Source organism: Zeugodacus cucurbitae, chromosome 5 (assembly GCF_028554725.1).
Source record: "Zeugodacus cucurbitae isolate PBARC_wt_2022May chromosome 5, idZeuCucr1.2, whole genome shotgun sequence".
In the NCBI taxonomy this organism is placed as follows: Eukaryota; Metazoa; Arthropoda; class Insecta; order Diptera; family Tephritidae; genus Zeugodacus; species Zeugodacus cucurbitae.
Window position 1 is genome coordinate 50,812,993 of NC_071670.1, and position 19,632 is coordinate 50,832,624.

Here is a 19,632-nt window from a genome sequence, read left to right on the forward strand (position 1 = left end):
TTATGAGCGTAGTTTGTGGAATTAAAATTTCATTGACTGTCATCAGCGGAATATAAAATATTCTTTTTTAATTTTTATTTAAATTTAAAAATTTATAAAGTCAAATTTAGCAGGACGTAGCTACAAGTAGAGAGAGTCAAAATGCCATATATTTCGAGAGAAAGAAAAATAATTATATTTTAGTGATATTTTTTCCACCGGAAACTTTTAATAGTTTTAAGGTAACTAGTTGGTATTGCTTCCGAATATTATGCTTCATCTTCTGGGAGTTTATTGTGCGGATGTTCGAGCAAGAGTGATAGTGAAATAAGCTATGAAGCTCTAAGCGTTTTTCGGCAATGTATTCACAATTTTTTATCAGTTTTTTTAATCTAAGATTTGATAATAGAACTTAATTTTAGAAAAGTTCAAAGTATGCTATACTATCAACAAATTTATAACACAACTCCGAATGTTAAATTTCACAACCATTAACAATTTCTAATGTATTAAAGACACTTTTTTCTATACAGCGTTTGTTCTGTCCTATTGAGACCTCATTCAGTATATTTTAAAAAAGCACCGACCCAGTTAGATATGTCGAGGTGTTTAATTAGAAATAAATTATACGCGCTTTGACTGAAGTGAGAGTCTAAAACCTAGAAAAAGAATGAATTATAAGCAGATATTTCAGAGAAATCAAAATTAAGTGACCAAAAATAGTTACAGTGATTTTGTTGTTCTTCTATACTAAAATGTAGAAAAAAACGTTATGAGAAAAGTTAATCATACAACATACAGGATAGTACGGACTATTATCGGAACGGTTAGACACAATCGACTTGAGAAATTACTACTGCTGCAGGCGAGATTTTTTCCTCTAAATGGTTTAATTCGGAGACCCTCTAAGGCCCATTTAGAGATATGGCGGTAAAAGAATCTCTCTCATACTTATGTATCAATGATTCCTTTTAAATTAGGTAACCTCTAGAATAATTAATATTAGGTTGTCAAATATCCTTCCGCCTTTTTGTCTTCTGAATTTCGCGGCTATGTATAAGGCGCTACAGAGCTAGTATCTGGCAATAATATACATCTTTGAAAGGTCTTGACATAACCTACAAAACAACGCTATGTATGATTACCACCAAAACATTTTAAACCATCTGCAGAAGGCTGGATACACAAAAAAGCTTGATGTTTGGGTGCCGCATGATTTGACGCAAAGAACCCTTCTGGACCGAATCAATGCCTGCGATATGCTGATGAAACGAAACGAACGCGACCCATTTTTGAAGCGGATGGTGACTGGCGACGAAAAATGGAGCAAATACGAAAATATCAAGCGAAAACGGTCGTGGTCGAAGGTCGGTGAATCGTCCCAAACAGTGGCCAAGCCGGGACAACGTCAGACCACACACTTCGATGACTCGTCAGAAGCTACGGGAGCTCGGATGGGAGGTTTTATCGCAACCACCATATAGCCCAGACATAGCGCCAAGTGATTACCACCTGTTCCTGTCCGTGGCTGTCCGAGCTCTTCGCAAATAAGGAGGGGAGCTTCTACGAGGGGGGTATTATGAAGTTGCCTTCTAGATGGAAACAGATTATCGATCGAAACGGCACATATTTGAACTAAATCCGATCACTGTAACACTTTTTATAACGCATTGAATGAAGTGCAAAAGAGCGGAAGGGAGATATTTGCCAACCGAATACATACATATATCGTCTGTGTTAAATATTAATATAAAACAGATCCTCTGGAAACCATATGAACCACAAAAACTATGTATAAAATACTATACCAGCCAGATATAGTTGAATGTTGAACAAAATTTTAAAAATCACTCTTAAACGAACACATTAACGCTACGATGGTCACCTAGTATATTGTTAGGATTTCTGAAAAAATTTAAAAAGATATGTTTTTAGAACTCATTTTATTTTTGAATTGATATTTTTTCTGAGGAAAAAATTTGAAGCAGTTGCAGCAGCTGGTTCGTACACAGATGGCTAAAATTTCAACAGTTGGGAGAGCACGTGTTTAGTATATGGCCTTAGAAGAAAATAATGGGTATGTAAAGAAAATGAAGGAGCTTAAAGAGTTTAAAACTAATAATGAGGTCATAAGTTGCCATTTCATTCAACTGACAATATTTTAATTTCAAATATAATGCAAAGGAATCAAGTGTTTTTAGAACATAAATAATCTATCATTTCTCTTTTCGAACAATATCAAAACTACAGATAAAAAGCAATAGTTTCAAAAATCAAAGGACTAAGCCATTATCACACATTTCTTTATCGATACATTAATAAGATTAATACACTAACACAAAAAACATTAATCATGAAAAACTGAGAAAACGGACCTTCAAACTCACAAAACAGAAAAAGTAACGACTGCGGTTTGCCACCACCTAATAATTGCGCCAATGATTTGCTGCAAAATCATTATGATTTCATACACTTGCATAAACGCACAGAAGCAAGCCACAACACTCGGACGCCGAAACGAGTGTGGAATAAATTAGAAAACTTGGAAGCGCCAGAGGATATCAACGAGCCATAAATGAAAAACGTCCGCACATACTTAGTGATTTTGTTTTTTTTCTTTTGGTATCTTGGTTTTGGCATAGAAGCCTCAACACCTAGCAATAACAGCAACAACAAAAAAACAATTTGTGGTGAATTTTATTTGCATGGTTTTGCAATACAGACAGATACAAGTATGTGTGTGCGTGTGTGTGATTATTACATGAATTTGGCTTGTACAATTTTTTGTGTGCTATTATATGTGGTAAAGGGTGATTTTTTAAGAGCTTGATAACTTTAAAAAAAAAAAAACGCATAAAATTTGCAAAATCTCATCGGTTCTTTATTTGAAACGTTAGATTGGTTCATGACATTTACTTTTTGAAGATAATTTCATTTAAATGTTGACCGCGGCTGCGTCTTAGGTGGTCCATTCGGAAAGTCCAATTTTGGGCAACTTTTTCGAGCATTTCGGCCGGAATAGCCCGAATTTCTTCGGAAATGTTGTCTTCCAAAGCTGGAATAGTTGCTGGCTTATTTCTGTAGACTTTAGACTTGACGTAGCCCCACAAAAAATAGTCTAAAGGCGTTAAATCGCATGATCTTGGTGGCCAACTTACGGGTCCATTTCTTGAGATGAATTGTTCTCCGAAGTTTTCCCTCAAAATGGCCATAGAATCGCGAGCTGTGTGGCATGTAGCGCCATCTTGTTGAAACCACATGTCAACCAAGTTCAGTTCTTCCATTTTTGGCAACAAAAAGTTTGTTAGCATCGAACGATAGCGATCGCCATTCACCGTAACGTTGCGTCCAACAGCATCTTTGAAAAAATACGGTCCAATGATTCCACCAGCGTACAAACCACACCAAACAGTGCATTTTTCGGGATGCATGGGCAGTTCTTGAACGGCTTCTGGTTGCTCTTCACCCCAAATGCGGCAATTTTGCTTATTTACGTAGCCATTCAACCAGAAATGAGCCTCATCGCTGAACAAAATTTGTCGATAAAAAAGCGGATTTTCTGCCAACTTTTCTAGGGCCCATTCACTGAAAATTCGACGTTGTGGCAGATCGTTCGGCTTCAGTTCTTGCACGAGCTGTATTTTATACGGTTTTACACCAAGATCTTTGCGTAAAATCTTCCATGTGGTCGAATAACACAAACCCAATTGCTGCGAACGGCGACGAATCGACATTTCACGGTCTTCAGCCACACTCTCAGAAACAGACGCAATATTCTCTTCTGTACGCACTGTACGCATTCGTGTGGTTGGTTTAATGTCCAATAAAGTAAACTGAGTGCGAAACTTGGTCACAATCGCATTAATTGTTTGCTCACTTGGTCGATTATGTAGACCATAAATCGGACGTAAAGCGCGAAACACATTTCGAACCGAACACTGATTTTGGTAATAAAATTCAATGATTTGCAAGCGTTGCTCGTTAGTAAGTCTATTCATGATGAAATGTCAAAGCATACTGAGCATCTTTCTCTTTGACACCATGTCTGAAATCCCACGTGATCTGTCAAATACTAATGCATGAAAATCCTAACCTCAAAAAAATCACCCGTTACATGGCTAATATTTGTAGCTCATAACTGTTGTATGTATGCATGTTATTATTGTTTTTGTAATATTAATAGCTATATTGGCTAAATATTATGGCTTGCAGTTAGCATGGATTACATGTGTATGTTGTTGTTGTTGTTATTGTTTTCTACTTTTTTCTGGTTAAGTTGTTATTGCTTTTGGTTATGAAGCCAATAGAGTCGAACGTGACTGCAATAATAAAATCGAATGTTGCGCATACGCCATGGCGTACCCAAAAGGGAGTTGCTGAGTTCTATATATATGAATATGTTTGTAAGTGTGTGTTTGAGTGTGTGGAAAATATATATCTACTAATATTGGCAAAATTTGTGGTTTTATGTTTGTACATTTACATTTGTGTTGCATTTATTGGCATTTTAACTGGCAAATCTAACAACTCTTTTGGGATATTCATACAGCAGCTTATGTGTGTTCAACTGCATGTGTGTGCGCTAGTGTGTCAGGCAATTTTACTCAATTTACAGATTATCCTCATTTACAATAAAATCTAAATAAATCATGCTTATGCGGCAAATGCCTGAATTTTTATTTATTTATGCTTTCATTAGAATTTTATTCTATTTACCAGGCAAAATGCGAAGACACACACACAGACTCATGCTGTTATATACTTATAGAAAATATTAGATTGGCAAAAATATTGCTACAAAAATATACTTTCAACACTATAAACATATTTATTGCCTCTTCAAATCACATTCAGATACATACTCATATACATATATATACTCAAATACATATCTACATACAACTGCATTGCGCCATCAACATTTCATTTGAGGATGTTGCAATTGAAGCCATTTAAAATGTTGGTACTTAATTCAATATTTATAATACATACATACATATATATATATTTTTTTAATTGAGCCCCCAGCAGCGGTAGACTGGAAGGAAGTAAGTATGAAAGGAAGTAAATCGGATAATGTTATTATGTGCTGATTTATGTGTTCACATTACTACTGAAAGGGTTCAACATCAGCATCTTACAGCGAATACACACACACACACACACACTCATACTGCCACAACTGTTGTGTTCAGCACCGAAAGGCAATAATAATCATAAAATTTGATGCGCTTATTTAGTATATTTAAATTGATTTTAATGCCATTTTACAAATATGCAAACGACTTTTGAAGCCATAAAAATTATGCGGTATACTCGTATTGTTGAGCATATACATACAAAGAAAAACACATAATATTTTCCAAATTTTTAACTTTTGAGCAACATTTCGCTCGTCATAAATCGTGCTGCGCATAATTTGTGTGTTTCGCAATGCGAAGAACGCTTGTTGTTGTAGGCACCAACGACCACATGTACTTCATTTAAGCGCTTTAGATTGGCAACAGGTTGCTTAGCAGTTAGCGACAAACGCCAAGGATTAGTGAGAAAAGGGTTGTCGCAGCGACTAACTGTAATTGTACTTGTTGTTTTGAGCTGTTATGAGCATATTGGGGTTGAACTGTGCACGGTTTCGAGTGGTGCCGTAAATTGCTTAGCAACCAATATAAGTTAAGTGGCAAATAAGTTGCCGGAGGGTGTCCCTTTCGAACATATTTTGATGTATCATATTGATTAAAAATAGGAAGCTTATTTTTAACGGATAGTGTTCAACTCTCTTGGAGAAAAGTTCATGGTTTGTTTTGCGTATTATTGATAATTTTATACTAGATACTATTTAAAATTTTTGAAAAATCAATGTAACACGACAAACCAACTCAAAAAAGAAAGATGGATGAAAAGTATCGCGTTCATTATAATATAAATGTGAAATATGTGGAAAAAACGATTCCCAAAAGTATATAAGTTCATTAAAAGTAAGAGAGAAAACTGAAGATTTCCAAGCCTGAACCAGACTTTTGACATGGATAAAGGTATATAGATTCTGGGCTAAGAGAGCTGCCGTTAACGAGGTTCAAATCGATTCGGGAAAAATATCACTATGCGTTTTTACACCATAATTTGAATGTTTACATAAAATCCTATAATGCCAAGAAAAATTTTAGAAACGTATTTTTTGATCGAATAGGTTTGGATTAATAGGTTTGTCATTTTAAGACTTTCAAATTTTATTTATTAAACATTTTTTTCGGCTTCACAAAAAACACTTTGAAGATTACAGCCCACAAAATTAACGAAAAGTTCAAAAACTCCCAAAGACAGTACATAATTTAGGTTGGCAAACTACCTTTTTGTCTTTTAAATTTCGCGGATATGTATAAAGCGCTACGAGCTCGTATCTGGCAATACTATACATCTTTGAAAGATCTTGACATAACCTACCAAACGACGCTAAACATGATTAGTTAGGATATAACGTTCAACAAGAGACGTGTAAACATGGAGTTCTCTAACGCCGAAATTCGCGATATTTTAAAGTTTTCCTTCGTTAAAGGCAAATCCGCTAGAGAAACGTTCCGTGATATTAATGGTGTTTAAGGGGGTGGTACTCTATCACTTCCAACTGCGGAGGAATGGTTTCGACGATTCAGAGCGGGTGAAAACGACACCATGGATAGGCCAGCCGTCGGAAGACCTGTGGCGACGAATACCGATCAAATCATGGAAAACATCGAGTTAGACTAGCATGTGGCATCTCGTGACATCGCCCAGGAGATGGGAGTTAGTCACCAAACCCAAACCATTTTAAACCATCTGCAGAAGGCTAGATACACAAAAAAGTTTGATTTTTGGGTGCCGCAATTGATAAACGCCTGCGATATGCTGCAGAAACGGAGCGAACCCGACCCATTTTTGAAACGGAGTCACCATCCGAAAAAATTGATCACATACGACAATATCAAGCGAAAACGGTCGTGGTCGAATGACGGTGAATCGTGCCAAACAGTGGCCAAGCTGTTATTGACGGGCAGGAAGGTTTTGCTGTGTGTTTGATGGGGTAGGAGCTGCTCCCATATGGTCAGACGCTTAATACTACCATCTACTGCGAACAACTGGACCGCTTGCAGGCGAACGACTAGAAGCGTCCAGAATTGACCAAGAGGAAGGGTGTAGTGTTCCACCAGAACAACGCCAGACCACACACTTCGGTGATGATCCGTCAGAAGCTACGGGAGCTCGGATGGGAGGTCTTATCGCATCCACTATATAGCGCCAAGTGATTACCGCTTGTTCCTGTCCATGGCGAATGCCCTTCGTGGTGTAAAGTTGAACTCAAAAGAGGCTTGTGAAAAGTGGCTGTCCGAGTTCATCGCAAATAAGGAGAAAAAATTATTACAAAATCTAACACACAATAAAAGGTACGTATAGAATCATATGACAAATATTTTCAATGTAAAATCAGTCTAGCAACAACTTGTCCACGCTTTGTCAAACAATTTTTAACAATTTGTCCTCTATAAATTGCAAATATACTTCAAAAGAACTCCATTCGCAAAAATGATACAGCTTAAATTACACAGAAGGAAATACGAAAAAAATCATAATTTTCAAAAAGTTGAAAAAAATGAATTATGAACTTTGAACTGTGATTTGCTATTTCAACAACAAAGTATTTTTATTATCACCTAAGGCTATAAAAATCACTCATTGCTTTCATAATTTTGCATATTTCTCTTGCTACGACAGCATGAAGAAAAAATCGTAGACTGAAAAACAAGACTGCCAAACGCTGTTTGAACTACATATATTTTTTGCGCTTCCACTTGACCAGCCAATGATAAAATGCTAATTTTCTTTTCATATACAGATTTTTTCGCTTGCTTGCTTGGCAATAGTTGCAGAGGGATTTTTCACTCAATTTTTCTTCAGCAGCATTCCTTCCGTTCTTTATTCTCCGTTTCTTCTACGTTCCGTTGCAGCTGGTCATCAGAATGCGCCGGTGGCTGATGCGCGCTGTCAATATCAATTTTCACAAGCGTTGATTGAATTTACGTAGCAAGTACAGCTGGAGGGCAATAAATTAGGAACAAGTTGATTTTATTTTATATTCAGTGAGCTTGCAATTTGAGATTGCAGATTGTCTACAGGAGTTAGCTTCGAGTTGTTTGTTTGGGATTGTTGTGTGTACTATGTTATTGCTAAGTTATGTTATGTTCTGAACTGAGAGCCTTTCGAAGCTAGTTAAGTTAAGTTAAGTTCAGTCAAGTCAAGTTAAGTCAAGTTAAGTTAAGTTAAATTATGCTATGTTATGTTATGTTATGTTATGTTATGTTATGTTATGTTATGTTACGTTACGTTATGTTATGTTAAGTTATGTTATGTTAAGTTACGTTATGTTATGTTAAGTTGAGTTAAGTTAAGTTATGAATTGTAAGACTTTTGAAGAACTGTTGCTTGTTTCTATTCACTTTGCCATATGAGCTCTCTCATTTATTTGCAGGAATATTCTACGCACCAACTCAAAACCACCGCTGGTGCGCGATTGAAAAATTGCGCTGAAATTCGCTGGCTTGCAAGCAGACGTTGCTGCAGTCAGGCACTCACCACCATCTTTGCATAGCTTAACTTTATGTTTTGTATGCACTTTCTTTAGCATTGATTCCAGCGGATATGAAAAGACGTCTGCGGAAGTTCAGCACGATCTGCATCTTTACTGCTCACATTTGTAAGTATGAGTGACAAGAGTGCTTATAAATTTTCACTGTCATTGCCATCGCGTCGGTGACGGGTCATTGGCGTGAAACAATTTAAAATTTCTTCAAAGAAAGCTGTGGGTTCATAGCAAGAAAAAAACGCTGCAAAGTAGCAGTGGGTGCTGGAGTTTTTCAACTTCAATGAGCACTTACCACAAATAAACACAAACTTTTTTGCTGCCTATGCCCTTCTCTTCTTCTGTTGTCTTTTTTAAGAAGCTACACTAACTCTTACAAACAAGTTGGCCAATCATCATCGAAATAATGCATAACTTTTTCAAGACTCTTGCAACGGTGTTCCTTAGTTTACTCCTTTACAACTTTACTCCTCATCGGTATTGCAACACTGCCTGTCCTTCATCGTCCAGCCAGCCAGGGAGCCGGCATTATTGCCTTTTATTATTCAAACGCCCTTTGGGGTCAATATTTATGCTTTTGCAGTTTCCAACCGGAAGTCTTATGGCACGAAATTATACGTATGACTTGTACAAATAAATGTGTTGAAAAAAAGAGCTATAACTCACCGCTGCAGTTAGAGCCAGAGCTTTACTACTGTTGCCTCGCACATTTAACTGGCATTTGATCCGAGCTTGGCTTGGTTGCTTGCTAGTCACCGCCGGCTATTTGTTGTATCAAAGTATTTATACAGCAGCAGCGGATATGAAAGCCAAGGCACACACAGACCCACAGTGACTTCCACGTCGCAGTAAAATCCTCCTAGCTAGCTAGCTGCCTCGCTATTACAGACGGCTAGATTAGTAACGCAGCAGCAATGGAGACCAAGTGCTCGCCTGTCAGTCCGGCTGCCATGCTGGCCGGGTAGCATTGACATTTGCCACACAATGTTGAATTAATGCGACAACTTGTCAACTTCTGTGCGATGTAAAGCTGTCCTGTATACACATAACGGTAGGTGTTTTTTTACTGCCGCCCGTCTGCTTGCCTGCTTATGCAACTCAATTGGTCGTCAACGCTCCCCTAAGCTGCTGCTCTAATTGGCCACGACTCCGGCGCTTATTGCTTTATCCTCGGTTGGTTTCTACATTTCTACGCTTCTACGTTTGTTTGTGCGTGTATTCCTTTGCGTATGCTGATATCTGCTACTAAGTTTTCCCCTGGCCGTTCGTTTACTTAAGCTTCAATTCACTTACTGCTGTTGCTTTGATGGCCGCCGGCGTGCACTTTACTAAGCAGTCTGCTGACTGCGTTAAATTTTTATAACTTCTTTAAAACAACAACTTTTATCATTTCATTTTTTATTGTTTTATGTTTTTGTTGTATTTCTTTATTTTTTCTTGTGTCGAGTTAATGCTTTTATACCAACTCCCTGTTGTGTAATTTTTGAAGAGCAAATGCCAAGAGATTTTAATAAATGCAAACTTCACGGTGAATCAATGGAAAAATATTCCAATAAAAGCGGAGACATGTAAATACACGGAAGCTGCAAAGTTGAAGTTTTATTTATTTAATGTAGAAGAAGTTCACTAAGCCCCTGCGGAATTCAAGGTACTAAGAAGTCATACCCTTGTGGGTAAACAAAGACCACTAAGCTTTTAAAGATTTTAGATTAGAGATTAACATCCTCTTATCAAATTATAGGATATTATCATAATATTCTATTTTTTTTTCGACGGAAGTGGCTGCTTTCTAGGAAAACTAAAAGTATTCGCCTGAGAAAATTTCTTAAATTTTGTGTCGTGTAAAAAAAATTAAGAGAAACGGATTGAGTATTTGCAAGAGACTATGCTGTAGAATTTCCCGTAGACGGCTACTGTTTAAATTTCAGACCAATCGGAGTCGTGTTTCTATTTATTCTGGCCACGTGTGGAAACCGGCGTGTCTGAGGGAAATGAAATGAAAGCTTGGATGCCGTATGTGACTCTACTTCTGCATGTTATTACGTTGGCATATACCTCCCTTCCGCTTTTTTGCTCTTTATTCAATGATTTATAAAAAGTGTTACAGTGAACGGATTTAGTTCAAATAGAACTAAATCGCGTAGAAGCGCCACTCCTTATTTGCGAAGTACTCGGACAGCCACTTTTCACAAGCCTCTTTTGAGTTTAACTTTACTCCACCAAGGGCGTCGCCATGGAGAGGAACAGATGGTAATCACCTGGCGCTATGTCCGGGCTATATGATGGATGCGATAAAACTTCCCACTCGAGCTCCCGTAACTTCTGACGAGTCATCAACGAAGTGTGTGATCTGGCGTTGTCCTGGTGGAACACTACACCCTTCCTGTTGGCCAATTTTGGACGCTTCTGGTAGATCGATTCAAGCGGTCCAGTTGTTCGCAGTAGATGGTAGAATTAAGCGTTTGGTCATATGGGAGCAGCTCATAGTGGATGATTTCCTTCCAATCCCACCAAACACACAGCAAAACATTCCTGACCGTCAATCCCGGCTTGGCCACTGTTTGGGACGATTCACTGGCCGTCGACCACAACCGCTCTCGCTTGATATTGTTGTATGTGATCCATTTTTCGTCTCCACTTCAAAAATGGGTCGAGTTCGTTCCGTGCCAGCATCATCTCGCAGGCGTTGATTCGATCCAGAAGGTTTTTTTTGCGTAAAATCATGCGGCACACAAACATCAAGCTTTTTTGTGTATCCAACCTTCTGCAGATGGTTTAAAATGGTTTGGTGACTAACTCCCATCTCCTGGGCGATGTCACGAGTTGCCACATGTCGGTCTAACTCGATGCTTTCCATGATTTGATCGGTGTTCGTTGTCACAGGTCTTCCGCCGGCTGGCTTATCCATGGTGTCGTTTTCACCCTCTCTGAATCGTCGAAACCATTCCTCCACAGTTCGAAGTTATAGTGTACCATCCCCCAAAACACCGTACACACTAGAAACCAAACGACAGTCGAGACGGTGGGCTTTATATGGCGAACCTGCTTAAGGGAAGGCACATTCCGACTCACCTTTTACCGTCGTCATGGTTCAATTGTTTGTACCGACCCAATTAATTATCCAGATTTGGCACCGATTTACTTTTTTTGCTTCTGAACTAGACACCAAACAGAAATTCTGGCCCAATGAGGAGATTATTGTCGTCATGGAGGTACACTTTACAGATAACCTGTAAGCGTATTTTGTATACGGATTAATGGAACTGCATCATCCAATGCGAACAAGTATATCGAACTGGAGGCCTCCTTTGCCGAGAGAAAAATTGTCATATTTAAAAAATCGTCATTTTGCTTGGGCATGTATTCATGAGTCCATTGCAGTGCAATGAAACTGCACTAAAATTTGTAAAAATGTGTTTTCCATAGGTAAAATTTAAAATGCCCTCAAATTAACATAATTAAATTCAAGTCAAATGAAGATGATGGCCGTTGGGATTGATTAAGGGTCACTTACTCCCCATGCAATGTCCCCAAACTTCAAATATTTATGAAAGCAACTAATCCGTCGATAATTAAAATTTATTGAGGCTCAATACATAACATTGTTTGTAATACACGCAAAGCAATTTGATAATTATATATGGGCATATATAGCTATATTATACTTAAAGCAATTAAAAGTAATATAAAATGCTGTGCATGTGTCACTCATACGCCGTGTAGGTCAAGCGAACAAACAGGTGCACAATGAGAACATTATATTATTTCTACACATTTTCCACACTTTGAAAACGCGCTAATAAATATCACTTAGCAGTCACTTTAACACTTCCCTACATCTCACCACCGGTTAGTAAAGAAGTGGAGATAATTATGACTAGTACATTAATATATAATTTATGTCACATCGTAGGTGATGGAAAAATGCTAAGCATGTACTTAATTAAATAATTTATTACGAGAGCGTTGGCATTTGTGCGATTTATTCCATTGCAAAGGAAACATAAAATTGTCTTTAAATAAATGAAAAAAGTGGTATGTCAACTGCAGCTGCTACTAATAACCTAAGGCATGCACTTATGCACCGTTGCAGCAGAAGCAGCACTTAAAGTCAAATACATGCTTGTATATACAGAGACAGGGAACTTGCTACGCTCGATCTACTAGCTGTTGTTGTAGCGAGTGTTGCAAGCGAAAAATAGCAATAAAAACTATCAAGCGGAAATAATTGATTTCAAAGTGGCAACATTGTCACGTCGTCATGCTAGTGCACAACAACAACAACAACAATACACAGTCGACTATTTGCAACAAAGTTGAATGTGAAGCAACGTCGAGCAACACGAAATGCTTGTGGTGCACACACATACATGCACACATGAAGTCGCGCTGAAGCCAGTCAACCAAACAATCAAACAGCAAACGGCGAGTCAGTCAAGCAGCATGGCTGAGACCAGCAAATATCGCGCCAACCGAACATCAAGCAGTCAACTGCGAACTGTCTGTCTGTATGTGGTGGTAGAGGGTATATGTTGTTGTAGTTGTTGTTATTGTAATTGTTGTTATGTGTGTGTGTGTGTGTCTGTGTCAGGGTGCACAATATATCAATAGCCTTCTGACCTGCCACAGTCAGGCGAACATTGCTCATGAAACGCGACAATCAGACACACGAGCACATATACAATAACAACAACATACACATATACAGCGAGAAAAACACACACATCCACAAAAATCGGGTTACAATGTCAGCACTTTGCTTGCAGTTTCTTCGCTTAGCACTTTCTCTCATCTATTCGCTTGCTTTTTTGTGCTTTAAACTTTTTGTTGTTGTTGTTCTTCGAATACTTTTCGGTTGTGAGTATCTGTGTGTGTTTGCGTGCCGCAAGTTTCGTGTAGGTTAAATGTGTCAGTGTGTAATGAGTAGTTGTTGGCTAGCGGCAGTCAGTGGCACTGGCCAAAGGCCACAGCAAAAACAACTCAAAAATCCCGTTATGCCCTAATGGCTTTATTATTGATGTTGCATGAATTATGAATGCGACGGCTTAACGGGTGAAGGCACAACGCCATTAAAGCCTTGGCGATGGTGTCGTTTATTTCAAGTTTTTCTATTTTTTTCTGTTGCTTTTTAGATTTCAGTTTGAGTGCAAATATTGACACACTAAATCTTTGATGAAATATATAAGACTAAGAAGGGCTTAGGTGGTGTAAAGCTGAAGGCTTAAATAGAAAAAAACTCCAATCTAAGCTTAATTAAAGAGAGATATACTGGTCTATCATATATAATGTCTAAGAAAAGTTCATTTCTTAATGTCCTTCTCATTGAAATTCTTGTTTTTATGGCAAAAAAACCGAGACAATCAATTTCCTCAAGCTTCTCTTAAGCCACATTTTTTACCAACAAAATCATTTGTCCAAAACAGAACGGGGTAGTAATTACTTGGAACCAGATCCGGATTATAAGGTGAAAGCAATAACCTCCTCTGCTTTTTCCAGACTGGATAAGGATGCGAGGCGTATGAGTCTGGTGATGCATGAGGACAAGACGAAATATCTTCTGTCATCAAACAAACAATCAGCGCACTCGCGTCTTGGCTCCCACGTCACTGTTGACAGTCATACCTTCTAAGTAGTAGATAGTTTCGTCTACTTGGGAACCAGCGTTAACATCACCAACAATGTCAGCCTCGAAATCCAACGCAGAATCACTCTTGCCAACTGGTGCTACTTTGGACTGAGTAGGCAATTGAAAAGTAAAGTCCACTCTCGACGAACCAAAATCAAACTCTACAAGTCGCTCAATATTCCCGTCCTGATGTATGGCGCAGAAGCGTGGACGATGGCAACTTCTGATGAGACGACTCTTGGGGTTTTCAAGAGAAAGGTTTTGCGCAAGATTTGTGGTCCTCTGAAAAGACAACGGCTTCGCTGGCTAGGTTATGTTATTCGAATGGATGAAAACACTCCAACTCTGAAAGTGTTCGTACCCGCTGAAGGAAGCCGCGGAAGAGGACGACCTCCACTCCGTTGGAGAGATCAAGTGGAAAGTAACCAGGCTTCACTTGGTGTTTCCAGTTGGCTCCAGAAAGCAAGAAGAGGAAATGAATGGCGCGCTCTGGTGGATTCGGCTATAATCGCGTTAGCGGTTCCTACGCCAAATATATATATATATATAATAACCTCCCAGTGAAAGACAATTCCTCTCCCATTGGAAAGCTGGCCGCTGTCTGAGAAGCGTTTTAGTGATAAATTTTATCTTTCGATTCCCATATTCATATTACTAATGCCAATTATTGGAAAAATAATGGATTTATTTTTGCTTTGCCATATATCATGTAGTAATCACTAAGATGAGCTCAATAAAGTTCACACTGTTTTGTGTTGAGTCAGAAGCTAAAAATTTTTTGTTTAAAGAAAGAAATAAGAGACCTTAATCTAAATGTAGTTGTAATCTATTTAACATGAGCCCAAGAACTCATGATGTTCGATTTATTCAAAAGTGCTTCAATATAAACCGTTCCAGGTATCCATCAACCAGACATAGCCAAGGTTACGGACATAAATAACGCAAGTTGCTTAGAAGAGAGAAGAGAGAGGAAACTGAGAAATATCCGAGAGGAGACACATCTGAAGAGGATTATTATAAAACAATGTTGAAGACTTCATAACGCAAAAAATATATATTTTTCACAATTTACATATCTACATATGTAAGATTATTCAACAAATTTCAGTCATTTCTATATCTAAATACATAAACTATAACAAAAATGAAAATTAATTCCAATTGTTGAAATTTTCTAAAAGTTTTTTTGACACAGTTACAGCTATGCATACTTTGAGCTGCACATACTCGTTGAATATATATGAGATGAGTGCATAAATTCTCCTCTAAATGTTTATCTTTCAACGATTCTATCTTAAAAACTATGTAGATATGTATCTATATATCCTTATGCATACATAACTACTTTTATTTCTATACATATTCTATATAAATATATCCGTATGTGTGATCATTAGTGATGCCACCCGCATACGAAATTTGTGACCTCGAGTCATATTTTAACACCTTTCCTTAATTACTTCAACGAAGTTTTCCACAACTTTTTAGGCCAATTAAATGTGTAAGGAATGAGTTGCCGACAAATTGGCTATGGCCAAAGTTTCGACAAAGAATGTTTGCTGAATATTTGGAAGCAGCTGAGAAGAATTTGTAGAGAGCTTCTCTTGTAAGAAGTTAGAATAGCTGATAAATTTAAGAAAATCAGAAAACTTCTTTAAATTTGCGCTGTTTGGAGAATAAGGTGTTGTATTTATCTTGTAATATTATTATGATATGGAACAGTTTTTTGTTAGAAGATCTCACGCTAGTAAAGTTGTAATATGGAAGGGTTGGTCTTGGAAAAAGTGAATACAATATATGATATTTAAACCTAGAGATTTCAGATAGATTTCATAATTTTAGGTTATTGGAGATATCGACTCATCGTCTCGTTTAATCGAACTCCGGTAACCCTGATTTCATTGATCTAAGAAAAAATCTCTGAATATGTTCTAACAAGCCTAATCTAACCTTTCTTTTATAAAGTGCAAATTAAAAATTGTTCGCATTTCTAATTGTTTTGAATATACCGAAAACTAAAAGTATTATTCTATCTCTTTCTCACAACAAAAATAGACTAACTTGGTAAAGAACAGCAGCTGAGCAAATCTCTGTTGTATAAATCGTATATGTATTTAAGCAAAATCAACTCTCTTATGAGAATATACTTATATATATGTATATCTACATTTAGAAACATTAACAACTACAATTTAATGCCAAATTTTATTCTGAATTTATTTATAGTAGTTACTGGGGACAATCGAAACAAGAATTCACAAGCAAAGTTTGCCACTTGAAGTAGCCGTAGATTTGCATTTGTGAGAACACGCAAGCACACAGATTGGAATGACCCACTTCAAATGCGACAACACAGTTTTGGGTTTTACAAAACAAATCCTTGAAGCGTGAAAGTACACCTATATACTATACAAACATACTCATATACTTAAGGATATGTAAATATACAAACACTTCTAATAATACATCTAACTAATACCTGGTTGCACAGGTGTATGCCAAAGGAACTCTTCACAAAAAAAAAACACAAAAAGGTTTTTGCATTTACAGTTATGTATGTAGTTTACTCGCTTAGTTGCGAAAAAGTATAATTTTAGTGTGCAAACCAAATGAATATGTAATAGTCCCTGCCTCTAAGTCTACACTTAAGCCATATGAATATGTATATGTGCATGTGTGCTCGTGTTTGAGAGTTTTTCCGCATTACCCTTTTATCAACGAATCTCAGTTGATTGCTTATTTGCTTCAGTGCATTCAATTTCTACTACTGACTCGGTTTGGGTTTTACTTGTAGCTGCAGTGGTTTTGCTAGTTCTACTATTATATATGATTCTTCATATATGCTTACTTTAGGGTGGTTCTTCGAAAATCTAAAACACAATATTTTCAGAATTTTTTACTTGAACTCGTAGATCAATGACCTCATATGTCATTTTGGACATTTTGGCATTAAAATTTTATTCGGTTCACACATAGTTAGGATGTTGTTGCACAGCGATTAGGGTAAGATAAGCTGAGGAAGACGAAAAAAATTATGAAAATATACATTTTTTCATTTAATACTCGAAATAGAGTTCACTAAATATCAGTGAGGAGCAAGTAGTCTAAGTTTTAACCCTGAGATGAAAAACGTATTGATTAATAATTATGTCTGACATTTCTGTAAAACATCTCTGACCACAAAAGTTTCGATTTGATGCAGTAAAAATAGTTTTTGGCAATTTTGTAGATTTGGAATAATTCTCTCCCTTTATGATATTCGGAAATCAAATTTATTCGTAATATGTTCAGCTACTGAGTGTTGAGAATTAGATTCTGATGAAAAAAATAATTTCCAAAATTTAAGAAACACCCTAATATATAAATAAATATGGAAAATTTAAGGTTTGTACACAAAAACTATGCCAATTCAGTATAAACAACTATACATATACAAATTTACATCCTTATTTCTAAATACATAAATAGCTATACATCCGAGTAGTCAAATTGTGACCCGAAGCGTAAAAGGTTATATTCGTACAGGTCCCACTGCGCACTACCAAAGGCGTCACCTGGGTTACTAATACGCGCACAATGTACCTTAAGAAGCACCTACAAGCATACCACTAAATAATATCCATATATGCATGTCTCTTACTGAAAGCACAACATCACCTTGTACTTAAATATTTCGTATAAATATATTACAATTAAAATTTTGAATCAACAAAGCAAATGATTAATTTAGGGCAACGGCTATGCAATAAACTAAATCAGTAAGGGGTTGGCCTTTTGGTGAAAGGGTTAAATTTACATGCCCTTAAGGCATCGTTTGCTGGTTGAGTTACATCAAAATACCAAGAGACTGAGGACTAGAGGAAATATAAGTAGGATATTCGGCGTGCCCTAATGAATTATTGCTGGCGTCTTAATATAAATGTAGAAACCAGAAACGAGTTGGGTTAATATTGCGTAAGGTAAGGTATAATGAAGTATTATTTATTGCCATTAATTCTTAATAAAGTAACTTGAATTAGTTTTTGTGCCGTTTAATAGTAACCTTTTGCACTAAATATAACCTTACTACCTTTTGGGAGGTCACCTACTCATATGTTTCTGCTTTTAATGAAGTGATTTTAAGACAGTTGCAATACACTTTAGTAAGGGAGAACTTTGATTTTTGAGAAAAGGTCACATGAGTGCTACTTAATAAGTCTTTAAGTCAGTTAGGGTCTAATCGCAAAGTGCTATGTATCTGTACTGCTTACTGAGTTAATATACTTTTTCTTTAAACACAGTTCCAAATAGTTGATTATAGCTCGATATTTTCTTTCTTAATTCCAGATAAGACAGATTTCGACTATTGACTTCAGATGGGATGAAAAGTTAAACAGGACTACCATTGTCTACAAGTCTTTGGACTTCGACAAGTGAAGCTATTTTTCGGAAAAAGTCTGAAAAGATTCAGGTTGGTTATCAATATTCCTAGAGACAAATTAATACTACTCCGAGTAAAGGCTATGTCTTGGGAATGACTTATCCACGGAGGGAGAATCTAACTTCAATTACTTAAAGGACGTTATAAGAACTACACAATGCTTTGAGACTGGAGGATCTGGTGTAAATGATGGGAGATCGTAGTTTGCAAAAATCAGGCACTGAGGTAGACTAGATACCAGACTGTATTCTACGGAAATACTTACGCATTTTTAATAATGAACTACATATAGCCATAATTCCTTTCTATCATATGAGCAGACAACACCACAAGCTGGATCGTACCTGTAACCCCTGTAATACGGGTTTTTGTCTTAAAGCTGAGAAAGAGGAACAAAAGCCATTGCAACTTCTTTCATTTGAAGATGACTCTTTCGTTTGAAGACAATGGCACGAAAGTCGCAAATAACAGAGTTATCATACAAGAGTTCGTCTTAGCAGAATTTTTAGCTTTCTCTACTGTACAGCTTCGAGCCAAACACAGCCGGGGCTTCAAAATTTCGTTCACATACTTTTTAATTGTGTAAGCTGTCAATAGTTAATAAATATGTTGAGTTTTTCGGCTTTCAGTTTGCGCTAAATCATATCTCGGAATGACCTCGGACCCAAAAATAATGTGCATTGGTTTTTAGCGCATTAGTATTAGAAGGACTTTTCTGTAACACAACCATAAACAAATGGATCCATGTATTAAGAAATGCACTCATGCCAACTCTTCGAAAAAAGATAAATCAAAAAGAAAGTCAAGCGAAAGAGCTTTATTTTCGCACACAGCCAACCCATGTCTATAGCAATTCTTCATATTCGCACTTAGTGACTGTTGCTGTTGTTGTTGTTTATAATATTAGCTAGCATTTTGAACGCTGTTGCTTAAATCTTGTTTTCGAATTGTTGGTATAAACAACCATACATACAAATATGTATATGCCGGGTCCAG

At 37.0% G+C, this 19,632-nt stretch overlaps 1 protein-coding gene across 2 annotated transcripts in view; it reads right to left on the reverse strand.

Annotated features, from left to right (window-relative positions):
• Positions 1-19,632, reverse strand: part of LOC105210652 (uncharacterized) — a 367,952-nt gene that overhangs the window by 117,176 nt on the left and 231,144 nt on the right. The gene's annotated exons all lie outside the window — the stretch shown is intronic.